This window comes from Agelaius tricolor, unplaced genomic scaffold (genome assembly GCF_023055355.1).
Source record: "Agelaius tricolor isolate 1412-34295 unplaced genomic scaffold, bAgeTri1.0.p SCAF_7, whole genome shotgun sequence".
NCBI lineage: Eukaryota > Metazoa > Chordata > Aves > Passeriformes > Icteridae > Agelaius > Agelaius tricolor.
In genome coordinates, this window is record NW_027269267.1 from 39,082,850 (window position 1) to 39,096,053 (window position 13,204).

Here is a 13,204-nt window from a genome sequence, read left to right on the forward strand (position 1 = left end):
TGTAAACATTATTCTTCAAGTGTATTTTAAATATTTTATGAAAGAGAATAAAATTTTAACTGAACAAGTCCTCCTGCCTCAGGGTATGTTTTCTTTCTCTGATTAATGCAAGTAGTTTTCTTCTGTGACACTTCTCAGAAGTACTTTTGTCCCAACCACTACCAAGAGGGTCACTATAGATTTTTTGTTCTTTAGACTGTTTGAAAAATATCTTTCTTCCCCCAAGTGATCTTTATTCAAATAAAAAAAAAGGGTTTTTTTTCTTTTTTTTTGTGTTTAAATTGTACAAGTCATTCCTGGGGAGAAAAAAAAGTATGTAGAAAATGTCTAGAAATATTCAAGGAAGACTGAACCAATGAAGGCTGGTATATTACAATATACAGATGTAAAATCTATTTTAAGAAGTCCTAATATCTCTATTAATTAAATGAGAAGAGGATCTTGGAGGATCTGGAGGAAAGAAATAAAATGTATTTTTTGTGGTTTTCTACATTTTCTCAAATCATATCATACTGCCAGAATCAGAATATTGGGGTAGGTTAACTTTGTTTTGAGCTTCTAGTATTGGGCTTATATATGTTAAGATATATGTATAGTTTGAGAAACATTTTAGGAATAATGGAGACAACTAAGAGCAAACAACCTGCTGAGTCAAAAAGTTCATTTAGCTTAATAACTTGTCCTGACACAATTGTAGCACCAGAAACTACAACTGATATCCTGGAACAGTAAAAATCAGGGAGATATATATGTATATATATATATACACATATTTTCATTATACACACATAAATATATTTTCATTATGGTTTCTTGCTTTACTGAAAGCACTAAAAGAAATCAATTAATAGCACTCTCTTTGGTTAGTTTTATAATTACTAAATATATCAAGCAAGAAAAAATAATATGCAATTTTAATTAAGGTTCTGTTTTTTCAGGGAAACAGCAAAAACATTTCATGGAAAGCCTGTCCCAGAAAGCAGGAAAACAGACTGCCCCTACCCAGACTAAAGAAGGGTGTGTGTATATATCCAAACTAGGTTTATTTTTTGTCTCACAACTTCAGCCTAAGAGAATGTCTCTTATAGAGAAACTGATATTTGCTCTGTGAAGAATAACTTGTGAGACTGAATAAAATATCTCTTCATATGGGTAAATGAGAGTTCTGGATAAGTTTTGGAATGCAAGGAGAAAAGATGCTGAATGGAGATAAAATTTCTCTCTTTCAGAGTTAAAGTATTGGGCTCAAATTTTGTAAAATTTAAAATACTCTTGCAGCATCCAAATCTCCTCATGAACCTCTTTGTCATATCCCTACAAACAAACCTGAAAGCGCACAATATAAGTAATGTGTAAAAACTAGCCCCGAGGCACCATTTATCTGGTGAAATTATTGCCTGAGGAGTAATTTTGTTTTAATATCGCAGTCTTTTGATGCTTTTAATACCTGTGTAACTTCACATAAATCCATAAACGTCTGAATGACTCTTCTCATAATATTATACAACTTGCTCAGATGAACGAGTTTCCACCTGAAATATCAAAGGCACAGAACCAGAGAATCATACAATATCTTGAGTTAGAAACTTCCACAAGGATCAAATCTAGCCACTGACCTCACACAGGACCATCAAAAGAATAACACCGTGTGCCTGAGGCTGTTGTCCAAATGCTGTTTGAACTCTGTGAGTCTGGTGCTGTGACTACTGCCCTGGGGAGCCTGTTCCAGTGCCCATCCACCCTCTGGGTGAAGAACACTCTCCTAATATTCAGCTTAAACCTCCCCTGACCCCTGACACAGCTCCAGGCCATTCCCTCAGTCCTGTCACTGGTCATCACAGAGGAGAGATCAGTGTCTGCCCCTCCTCTTCCCCTCATGAGGAAGCTGTAACTGCAGTGGGGTCTCCCCTCAGTCTCCTCTTTTCCTGGCTGAACTGAGCAAGTGACCTCAGCTGCTACTCATACAGGTTCCCCTCCAGGTTCTTCCACATCTTGGGAGCCTTCCTTTGAACATTCTCTGATAGTCTAATATCTTTCTTATATAGTGGCACCAAAAACTGCACACAGGACCCAAGTGGGCCCAGAACAGTGCAGAGCAGGACAAGCCCCTCCCTTGCCCAGCTGGAAATGCTGTGCCTGATGCACCCCAGGACACAGGTGACCTTCCTGGCTACCAGAGCTCACTGTGAGCTCTCCAATATATTGTCAATCCACAGCCCCAAATCCCTTTCCATCACACTGCTTTTCAGCATCTCATTCTCCAGTGTGTACATACATCCAGGATTACCCCATCCCAGCTGCAGAATCTGGCACTTGCCCCTGCTGAACTTCATACAACTGGTGAATATCCAGCCCTCTAATTTGTCAAGGTCTCTCTGCAGGGCCTCCCTCCCTTCCAGGGACTAAACAGCTCCACCCAATTTTTATCATCTGCAAATCTACTTAGTATCTCTTCCAGTCCTGCATCTATCCCATTTATGAAGATATTTAACAACACAGGGCTGAGGATGGAGGCCTGAAGAACCCCACTAGTGACAGGTCACCAGTCTAAGGTCACCCCATTTACTGAAACTCCTTGTGCCCAACCCATGAGGCACTTGCTCACCCATCACGTGATGTGTTTACCCAGCTGTGGGCTGGACATTTTGTCAAAGATTCTTTGAAAGGCAGTATTGAATGTTTTACTGAAATCCATCAAGATTATATGAACTGATACACCACTGATAAGGAATATTATAGAAAAAAAAAAGCCAGTTTTTAATGAGCATGGCTTAAGCCTTGTTGAATTGAGAGGAAGGGGAAAAAAAGAAACTAAATTGGAAGAGGGAGAAAATTACTGCACTCTAAAGAAGCATTGGTTGTTCTTGATATTTTGCCTAACAGATAATAAGTAGATAAATATAAAGGAAAAGATTTTAGCACCACATTTTAAATAGGCTGTCAAATATCACAGTGCAGTAGTACTCTGGAACCTGAGTCTACATATAAAGGGGTGAAGAGACACTGTGAAAGCTATCCATGCTACATTTTTTAGACTGCCAGACTCTTCTAACAGGAAGAACTCAGAAAAATTTTTTGCTTCCACTACACGTAGAAGGAACTTAGATCACCGAATCATAGATTCATTTAGGCTGGAAAAAACATTTCAGGTTATCAAGTCTAACCAATGGACGGCTTGCTTAAAAGAGGTACCAATTATTTTTAGATAGCTGGCATTAGAGGAGGTCATTCCTATGTCCTATATTGCTCCTTCTTTTCAGAGCAAAATGGAAAACAAAAATATGTCTTCTTTACCTTGGTTATAATGCACCAGCAGATGACATAGATGATATAGAAATTGATAAAAGTAATGTTAACCTCAAATGCCACTAGTCCTGAACATTATCAAGCTATTGCTTCCTTAAGATAAGAATTTTTGCTTGTGTAGATCAAAGTTTCTATGCAGGAGAAATTAGAAATGTGAAAGCTGTGCTTTAGGTTATTGTACTTTCTCCATTAGCCATATTGATGTAAGTTTTCTCCTGAAGAATCAATGACTTGAAGAACAGCCAGCCAGACTTCAAGTACAGTGCATTTGCTAAATTGGTTTCAGTCTCTGCTTCTCTCACCATCTTCTACCCACCACACCATAAACATTTCTATTACACCTACGCATGTAGCCAACTGATTGCTTGTTGAAGACATTAGACATATATCTGGAAAGATCCTCTGAGGATGCCAGATTGATCACGGTGTTTTTAAGGAATAGAGCCCCAAAAAGTAATACTTTAAAAGATAAATACTAGTATTGTAATGCTAGATACGCCAGTAAAATAATCCTCACATACTCTCTTTAACTGAAGCAAGATTTCTTCTTGTCTTTTATAAAGCTGTTTATTGGCTGTAGGTGTCAAGGTTTTGGGGGTGGGTGAGCTGCAGGTGTCAAGATTTTGGGGGTGGCCTCTGCAAGGAAAGAGCAGAGCTGCCCCAAATTGGACACAGCTGGTTCCAGTCAGCTCTAATGGACAGACCACAGGACATGGCTGAGCCCAGGAAGCATACTTAAACAAAGGTAATAATCAGTATACAGTGGTTGTGAGGGAGGAAATTGCAAAACCCTGTGATCACCAATGTCAGAGAAGGAGAAAGGGCTCCATGCTGGAGCAGAGAAAAGTATGAGATTGAAGGAGTATCACAGAAGAAATACTATTAGCTCTCTGCCAGACCCAGTACCCATCACCCTGTGCTGTACGGTAGGGGGAAGAAGTGTAGGAAATGCAGCAGTGATATTGAGTGAAGAAGGACAGGTAAAAACCAAAATGGGTTTTGAGGTTTTTGCACTTTTTTCTTATCATTCTTCATTTTTAAGTGGCAGTAAATTTAATTACTTCTCCCCAAGTTGTCTTGTTTGCCTGTGATGACAATTGGTAAGTAAACACTGTTTCTTTATCTTGACAAATGAATTTTTCTGTCTCATTTCCCCCACCATCTTACTGAAGAAACCACCTTGATGGGGCAGCTAGCTAAGTGCAACCCACCGCAATCTTAAATATCAAACTGTCCTGGAGGTTATTCCTTTCTCTTAATTATGATTGCCATTGATGCAATACAAATATATAGCTCAGTGAGCTATTAAAGCTGAAGTTCATGAGAGTAAGAGGTGTTCTTAGAATACTGATGCTACAGATGACATATATTTCTGATAAATTAGGAAACACGTATTTTAAGTCTTAGTTGAACTGGTGATGATCTCCCATCTTTTTTTTAATAAATTATTATTTTAGAAATTTGTCTAATGCCTGTGAGGAAAAATGGCTGGGGATAAAATTAGCATTCCCTAACAGAAGTTACAGTGGTACAGGAACTATGGAGAGAAATGTAGTTGCTACTCCCTGAATGGAGCACTGTTGCCATACTCAAAGCCTATTCCCTGATTGTGACGGTGTTCACAGGGGTTCTTGGATTTGGGAGGAGACAAGGATCTAACTCCATATTTCAGAAGGCTTGATTTATTATTTTATGATATATATTACATTAAAACTATACTAAAAGAATAGAAGAAAAGGTTTAATCAGGAGGCTAGCTAAGAATAGACAGGAATGATAACAAAGGTTTGTGGCTCGGACTGAGAGCCTGAGCCAGCTGGGCTGTGATTGGCCATTAATTAAAAACAACTCTGTGAGACCAATCACAGATCCACCTGTTGCATTCCACAGCAGCAGATAATCACTGTTTACATTTTGTTCCTGAGGCCTCTCAGCTTCTCAGGACGAAAAACCCTAAGGAAAGGATTTTTCACAAAAAGATGTCTGCGACACCCGATGATTCTTCATACGTGCGATGTGCAACTGTAAGCTCACACCAAGGGGGATGGAACAAATACTGGAGCAGAGTGGAGATACCTTGGCTGGGCTCTGTTGAAACCCCTGCAGGGAGTGGAAGTCAAAGGTACTTTGCAGAGGGTCTGTTAAACAGGGGAGAAAGATGATTTCCCACTGCTGAGCTGGCACCTGTGGTGGAATTTCTCTCTTGAGATGAACTTGCATCGCTATAACCTAATTGTAATATTAATGCACTTTATTCCAAAGTTACCCACCTCCAAGGTATGACCACACCTCACTGGGCATGCCTGCTGTGTTTTTTTGACTGTATCTTTAAAACTGAAGTGAGAGAATTTTATGTCAATCAGTAACAAAGGTATGCGTGACTAGAGTGATTCAAGCTCCACCTACACATAACAAAATAATATAAAAGTAAGTTGAGAATGGGGAAAATTTATAGGCTCCATTGTAAGTGCTGGGATCAGTTTATGGACTGAACTTGTCTTTTCCCCCATAGGGACACCTATTGGGTAAGAACTACACTTTATGCATGCTGAGCACTTTTATTGGGGATTAGAGCTTGTCTGTGTATTGCTTTGAACATGTTTTTGAAATCAGATACTATTGCCTGAGTGTATCCTGAGTGTATTTGTATCCCAAATACAGGGCAAAGAGCCACTGAGGGCTCTCCCTTTTGGTGCTGGCGTGTGTCCATGAATAAATCACTTGAACCATCCCCCAGTAAATTGGGATTGTCCAGTGAAGTGTCCCCATAATAGGACACTGACAGACTGGTCAGGCACAAGCATCTCAGCTTTCCTGGGGCGTGGACAGACAAATCAACCATTAAATGGTTGAAGAAATCTCTTCACACTAAGGGTTGAGAAAATCTCCCCATGACTCAATGCCTGTTTGAATCAACCTTAGGTTTTAGCATTCATGAAAACCTCTGGGAATGAATGCGAGACCACAATAATATTTTGTATTTGCTATTTCCTGTTTCTGGTTGCTTTCTTTAAAATTATAATTGTTGCCTTATAAATTTCTATAATTGTTCCTAGATCTCAAATTTAATAATAGTATCAGTTCTTTTCTAGACTGAGGCTTTTTAAAATATTTGTAGCAGAAAAGTATGAAATTTTCATGTGACTATGGAGCAGGAAGGAAGCAAATGCAGAAAGGAAGATTTGTCATCATGTAGAATATTACACTGGAAACTTAAAGGAATTTCTGGCATCTCTGAGAAAGGATTAATTATCTGCTCTAATTTAGACATACAGACACTAGAGATCCAGATATGAGCTACCCGCTGTTTGGTCTTTTCATTGCCAATGGTGAGAAATAGGTACCTGCAGCTGGGAACTTTTTTCATCTTACAGTACTTTTAAAAAAAGTTTGATAAATACCTTCTTGAGAGTGTGTGCTTCTCTGCATTGGCTATCTAGCTGTAATAGGCATTTCTATTTTTTGCATTAAATAAACCTTGACTGTGATAGCTTTTTCAACATTTGGAGGGCATTTGTTTTAATCTATACTAGACAGTGGGCCCTTAAACTAGTTACTTTAGCTCCCTTCAAATCCAACAGAACATAGCTACTCAGCCAAAAAAACACTGAGTATGATGTGAAAACAAGCCTTGAGCCTTCTGGCAGGAACAATTTTCCTCAATTTCTTAAAGGCATGGTGTGGATAAACATTAGTTGCAGTCTCTTCCAGCTGAAACTTATCCTCTCTGTTGTGGTAAAGGACAGAATTAGTAATGGCAAGCAGACTAGCTACTCTGCTGCAGCCTTTGAGGAAATGCTTTAGGAGTGCTGCATCTAAACAAATTCAAATTTAAAACATATTATTTTTGGTAGCGTTGACTGATTATATTAACTCTAGGATCTGAGGGGAAAAAACTATTAATATACGATGCATAGTGTTGCAAATTTTTTTATATGCAAGACCAAATTCTCTTTTCTGCTCAGCTGCTGTTTTTTCACCTATTATGTGGGTCAAGAAAATAATGTATCATTTTAATTCTTTGCTCAGTATATCAGTGCAGTGGTGCTGTGAATGTTCTAGCAGTAATCTCTAAGTCCACTAGCTGAGAATAACAGAAGTTTAATGCTCTGCAGCCAGATTCACATTCCAGAGTATAATAGACATGACCTCTTTTACAACACCTGAGATTTTTCCTACATCAGAGGGTCACAACGGCCGTGAGCACAGTAGTAGTTCAACCTTTAATGTTTCATATAGTAGGGGAGAAAGTATTAATCAGCTCCTAGATATTTGCTTTGTTCTTATTTGCATACTTATTTCTAAAGGAAACTTCCATGGAAATCTGCTATTTTTGTATTCATAGAAATGTATTTAGTCACTTCAGTTTAAGGTCGAAGACCAATAGATTATACACACCAAGATCCTTTAGAATGGCAGTTTTGTTTACATTTCCAATTAATAAATTAGAGCTATGAAATACCCATGTGCAATGATGCTCTTACTTGTATTCATGTCCTGATGAACAGATGGGAAAATGATCTGTTCCTTTCAGTGTTATTGCTGCTTCAGTTACCATAATAATTTGATTACTATTTCTGGCTCAAAGTACTCATTCAAAAAGAAAATAATCGTATCTTGACGTGGGAAATTAGACTTTGAGGGACAAAACCACACAGCACCACGTGTTGCACTGTGCTGTATAGAATTTAATGCCATATTTCCCCTCTGTATATAATAACCTCTTTTCAATAACAATCTTTGATAGATATCTGGGTAAAATTCATCTTTGATTTCAGTGAAATCAACCATGACAACCTCAATTTCATTTAGAAGCAATCATTTCTTGGGCAGATAAGTAGCCTTAGAAATGCATATGATTAAAAATCAGTGACTTGTGCTGAGTCAGTTATATGTAGAGACATAACATGCTTTCAATATTCAGACCTATATAGGATTATATAATATAAATTGCACCTGAAAATCTCCCAAACTGGAAAACCAATAATTTTTTCTTCATTTAAGACTTTTGGCTCCTGGTCCAGCTCCACTGCCCTTTCCACTTCAGAATTCTGAACTTAATGATTTCTTCAGTTAGTGGATGAATTCCACATATTTTCTAAAAAGAGATTTGAATATGATTTATGTGAAAAACTTGTGACAAAAAGAAGATATTTGGAACAGCTGGAATTAATTCTTTAATTCAGCAGTTTAGAAAAACAAACAAAATAATCTCAGGGAAAATTATTTCCTGTTTTCCAATCTATACAAAATTACATGGAAATGAAAACAAAAATATCTCAGAGAATTATCTATTACAAGTACAAAATTTTGCCTTTATGAAATGCCAGTATTTGATGTAAACTCATTTAATAAAATGTCGACCTAAAAATAGATATTTTTAGAAGCTGATCTTTCCTCGAGGGATTTGTTAATACAATGAGTCTTTGATCCAACATATGAAACATTAAGGTCAAAGTCAAGACTTAGGAAGGGGGACATTTGCAGTGATACTTCACTGGTAAAATTAGTTGAGATGACAGTTTTGTCAAAAAGGAGAAGTGTAATTGTTCAGCTGTTTCTTCTTTTTGATGTTATTCAAGGTCTTTATAGTGTAACTTAAAGAGTATGCCCCAAAAACATTGGATCTATTTAAAACCTTCGAAAGGGTTTTGTTATCTCCTTTGTTTTTAAAATAAATTTCTTTAAATTAAAATGGATTTTATTTATTTTAGAGACAGTCAAATTTAGGGGAACAGGAAATATTGGAAATCCTTAGAAATGTTGGAAGACAAAAGTGCTCAGACGTATTCCCAAAGAATTTATACATTTAAGGTTAATTGAATCTTTGAAAGGGGGAGATTTAACTGAACTCCATGGCTGCAGTGGTTGCACAGGTAAAATCTGCTCCCATCACAGGAGAGGGCTATATTATTTCATTACAGACCTATTGGTTCTTAAACTTCAATTTTAGTGATTGTTCCTGAATACAGCTCCTCGATCCTCCACAGGTCCCAGGAAGGACAAGGATGTTTCTACAAGGGGAAGATCAATCAGAGACACTTCAAAGGAGGGAACCCATAGAAAAAAAAGGAGAAGGTAAAAAAGAGTCATATTTCAGTGATATGAGAGATCTCTTTAAAAAACCAAAACCAACTCCGCTTTGCACTGGAGCAATCCTTTGCTTCATGTTGTAGGTCTACAACTCTCTCTCCCATCTGTGTCCCAAATTTTATAGCTCCCACTGGTAGTTTATAAGATCTCCTTCTCCTTTTAGTGCTGTTGCATGTGGAAATGGCCTAGCAAAACCAGTGTTGGTCAGTCAGACAATAAAAAACCTAAGTTTTTGACAAAAATTGAGCTTTACAGGACTGCCCAGCAAGAGGAACTTTATGTTGGTATTTGTTAATTAATTTGCTTGTTTAGCTATTTCCTTTCAATCCTAAAAAATTAGCAATATTCACAAAATATATAAATCCTTTTCAAAGAAAGTTTCTGAAAAAAAGACCCCCTTTTCCCAGACATAATTTATGCCAACCAAAAGCATCCTCTACTGTGGGGTATGACAATTGCTTTACAAATAGTAACAGGATAAATTCTTTAAAGTAAGGGAAAATCACTAGTTCAGTTCTGTGTTGGGTCAGGATGAAGAGTAAAAGAAGCACTTAGTTAAGTGGAGACTTTGCTGTTCATAAATCTTGCAGAGAGATTATAATCACTGGAAGGAAGATGCTGAGTGAAAGGCTAGACAGATAGCAGCATCTTGAAGAAATGGATTACCCAGATACTGGATTACGTTCAAATTGTAGGCTCATTTGTTGTAGGTATTTGATTAGTTATGATATTTTATGCCCTCAATTTTTTTTAAATTTGTGGTCAAGAAATGCAACAGATACATAGAAACATACTTCAGAATAAATAAATAAATTAAATTCCTTAGGTGTAAAAAAAGTAATTCAATTTCTTTTTGAACTTTTGGGTAACCATTTTTACTACTTTCCGTGTCAATTCCAGATACTGAGATTTTTGGATATATATGAATGAGGGATGAACGTGAAGTATGAAAAATAAAAATTATCATCCTGAGACAACAGAATTTCAGTTCATCTGCATTTTTTTTCTTCCTAGTACGTCTGTAATATTTAGCTATATGTGTAGTCACATTTATTTATATGTATGTCTCTTTCTTTCCAAAGTAAAAGAAAAAACCAATAGTTGATGATGCAACAGAAATTATTCAATTTTTCAAAAATCAATTAATTATTATTCTACAGCGGAGGAAGTACTTACCAATGCATATTTTATGATCCTGCACATTAATTCTATTATTCAGAAATGCTGAGGTTATATTCCAGATAAAATATAACTCTTCCTATTTGGCACCCTAATTAAGGACAGGTTTGAATTCACCTTGCAAAACGCATTAACATTCTGACTTGGAGGTACAGGTCAAATGTAAATTACCTGGCAATTATGGCTGGAAGTCCAGAAAGTGCCAGCTTAGAGTGCCTGGAGACTATTTGTGTTGACCTCATTAGGAATATTTTAAGTGAATACATAAACAGGAAGACAAAATATGGAAAATCTTTTTATTTTAAGTTTTCAATTAATAAGTCATGTTGATAATGGCTTCATCAGAAACACTGAAAACTGTTGAAAAATAGTATTATCTCTCTTTTCTCATTTTATTAAGATGAGAAAAGAGAGATAATAAATATTTTATATATAATTCTCAGTGCTATAATATAATGAATTCCTAAGGTTATACACTGGTCATAAGTAGAAATGTAAAACCAAAAGTGTTTTTCGAAAATTAGCATAAGAGTAGCTGTACAAGTACAAGCTTCTCTAAAGACTCACAGAATTTTAATTTTATATGTATACATAGGTGTATATATATATATAAATATATAAATATACACAGTGTGCTTTCTGTTTTCCCACTACTAGCAGGGATTTACAACCAGAGTTCTTTGCCTTGCTTTGTTTTTCTCTAATCTCTTGCTTTGCCTTTTGATGTGCCTCTTGCCCAAAGCTGTGTTATTGTACTGAATTATTAAAATCACAGAAGGTACCAGACCAAGTAAGATGTAGTTTTGCTAATATTTAGTGGTCAAATACTGATCTTTTTGAGCCAAAATAGGTCTGATGCAGAGATCTTTGAACAAAATTGTATACCCTGTTGAGTTTCTGAAGTTAAATAAATTTAAAAAAGGTTTTCTGAAGTCATCAAAACTAATATAAAATGAGGTTAAGATGACCATCCCTTTGATTGTTAGTTGCTGTCTTTTCTGATGGTCCATTTTTTATCTCACAATAGCAACTTTTACCTTAATTTTACAGGCTAGGAAAAGTTTTAAACACCCCCCACCCTCCCCAAAAAAAAAAAAAAGTTTAAAAGCCATCTTTGAAAAGAAACCAGGGAAAATTCAGTAGGGAGGAGTCAGTGAATAAAGTGATAAAATAATACAAAATCAGTGATGGAGATCATAGTAACTATGAATTAAGTAGACAATTGGTCCAATTTAGCATGGCATTATTACTGCTCAAATATAAAGTTTGATCAGAAATGTCAATAGAAATTTAATTTTACCTAAATTTAACTTTCCTAGGAAAGGGAAACTCACACTTATTTTCACAAAAAATCTTCTTGTAAATTCTGAACTACAAGCATTTTCTTGTAATCTGTAATGTCTGTGACAATATTACCACAGTAATATTACTTATAAATGGAGTTTTGCAAATAATATCTCAAAAGTATAATGGTTTTATTTTGATTAATAGGTCCTGAATATTTTGTCAAGGAATTAAGGAATATCTCTAGATCAGCTGCCTTGTCCTTATGGGTGATTTTAACTTCCCAGATATCACCTAGGGATATCATACAGCAAACACAAACAGGTTCAGGAAATTCCTGAAGCATGTCAAAGATAAATTCATGGAGCACGATTAAGGGAGACAACTAATAAAGGAACCCTTCCAGATTTGTTGTTTATGAACAAAGGAGGACTTGTGGATGAAGAGGTTATTGGTTATTGTCTTGGGCCAGCATTCTTTAATGTTTTTATAATTTATTTAGGTGTAGGAATCCAGAAGGAAATTTGCTTATGATACTAAACTAAGAAGGAGTGACGGATTCCCTCAAGGGCACAGGGGCCTTACAGAGAGATCTGGGTAGACCTGAGACCTGTGCATTCACCAATTGTATGGACTTTAACAAGTGCAAGTAACAGATTCTGCTCATTGCAGAGGAATTGGACTAGATGACCTTTAAACATCCCTTCCAATCTAAACTTTTATATCAGCTATGATTCTCTACCTAGGATGGGGTAATCCTGGTTATTATACAAACTGAGGGACGATGAGCTTGAGAGGAGCTTCACAGAAACATATCTTTACAATTGGGTGAATGGCAAATTTAATAAGAGACAATAGTGTGCCCTTGGCAACCAAAAGGGTGAGCTGTGTCCGTGTATGAAGCACAGCATCATCAGCTGGTCAACAGAGGTGGTTGTGCTGCTCTCCTCTGTGCTGGTATGGCCTGACATTGAGTACTGTGTGCAGTTTTGGGTGTCTCAAAATAAGGACATTGTCTCATGGTGTGTCCAGAGGAGGGCAGCCAAAATGGTGAAAGGTCTTGAGGGCAAGACCTGTAAGTAGCAACTGAAGCTCCTTGGCTTGTTTACCTTGGTGAAGAGAAGGCTGAGGTGTGACCTCATCACAGCCTAAAACTTCCCCAAGACTGGCAGTGGAGGGGAGAGTTGATCTCCTCTCTGGTGAGCCATCAGGGTAGCTCAGACTGGACGTAAGGAAAAGGTCTCTTCTCTGGGATGGTGGTGGGGTACTTGAACAGGCTTTCCAAGGAAGTGGTCATAGCAAGAAGTGAGCCAGATTTCAAGGAGTATCTAGACATATGAGTC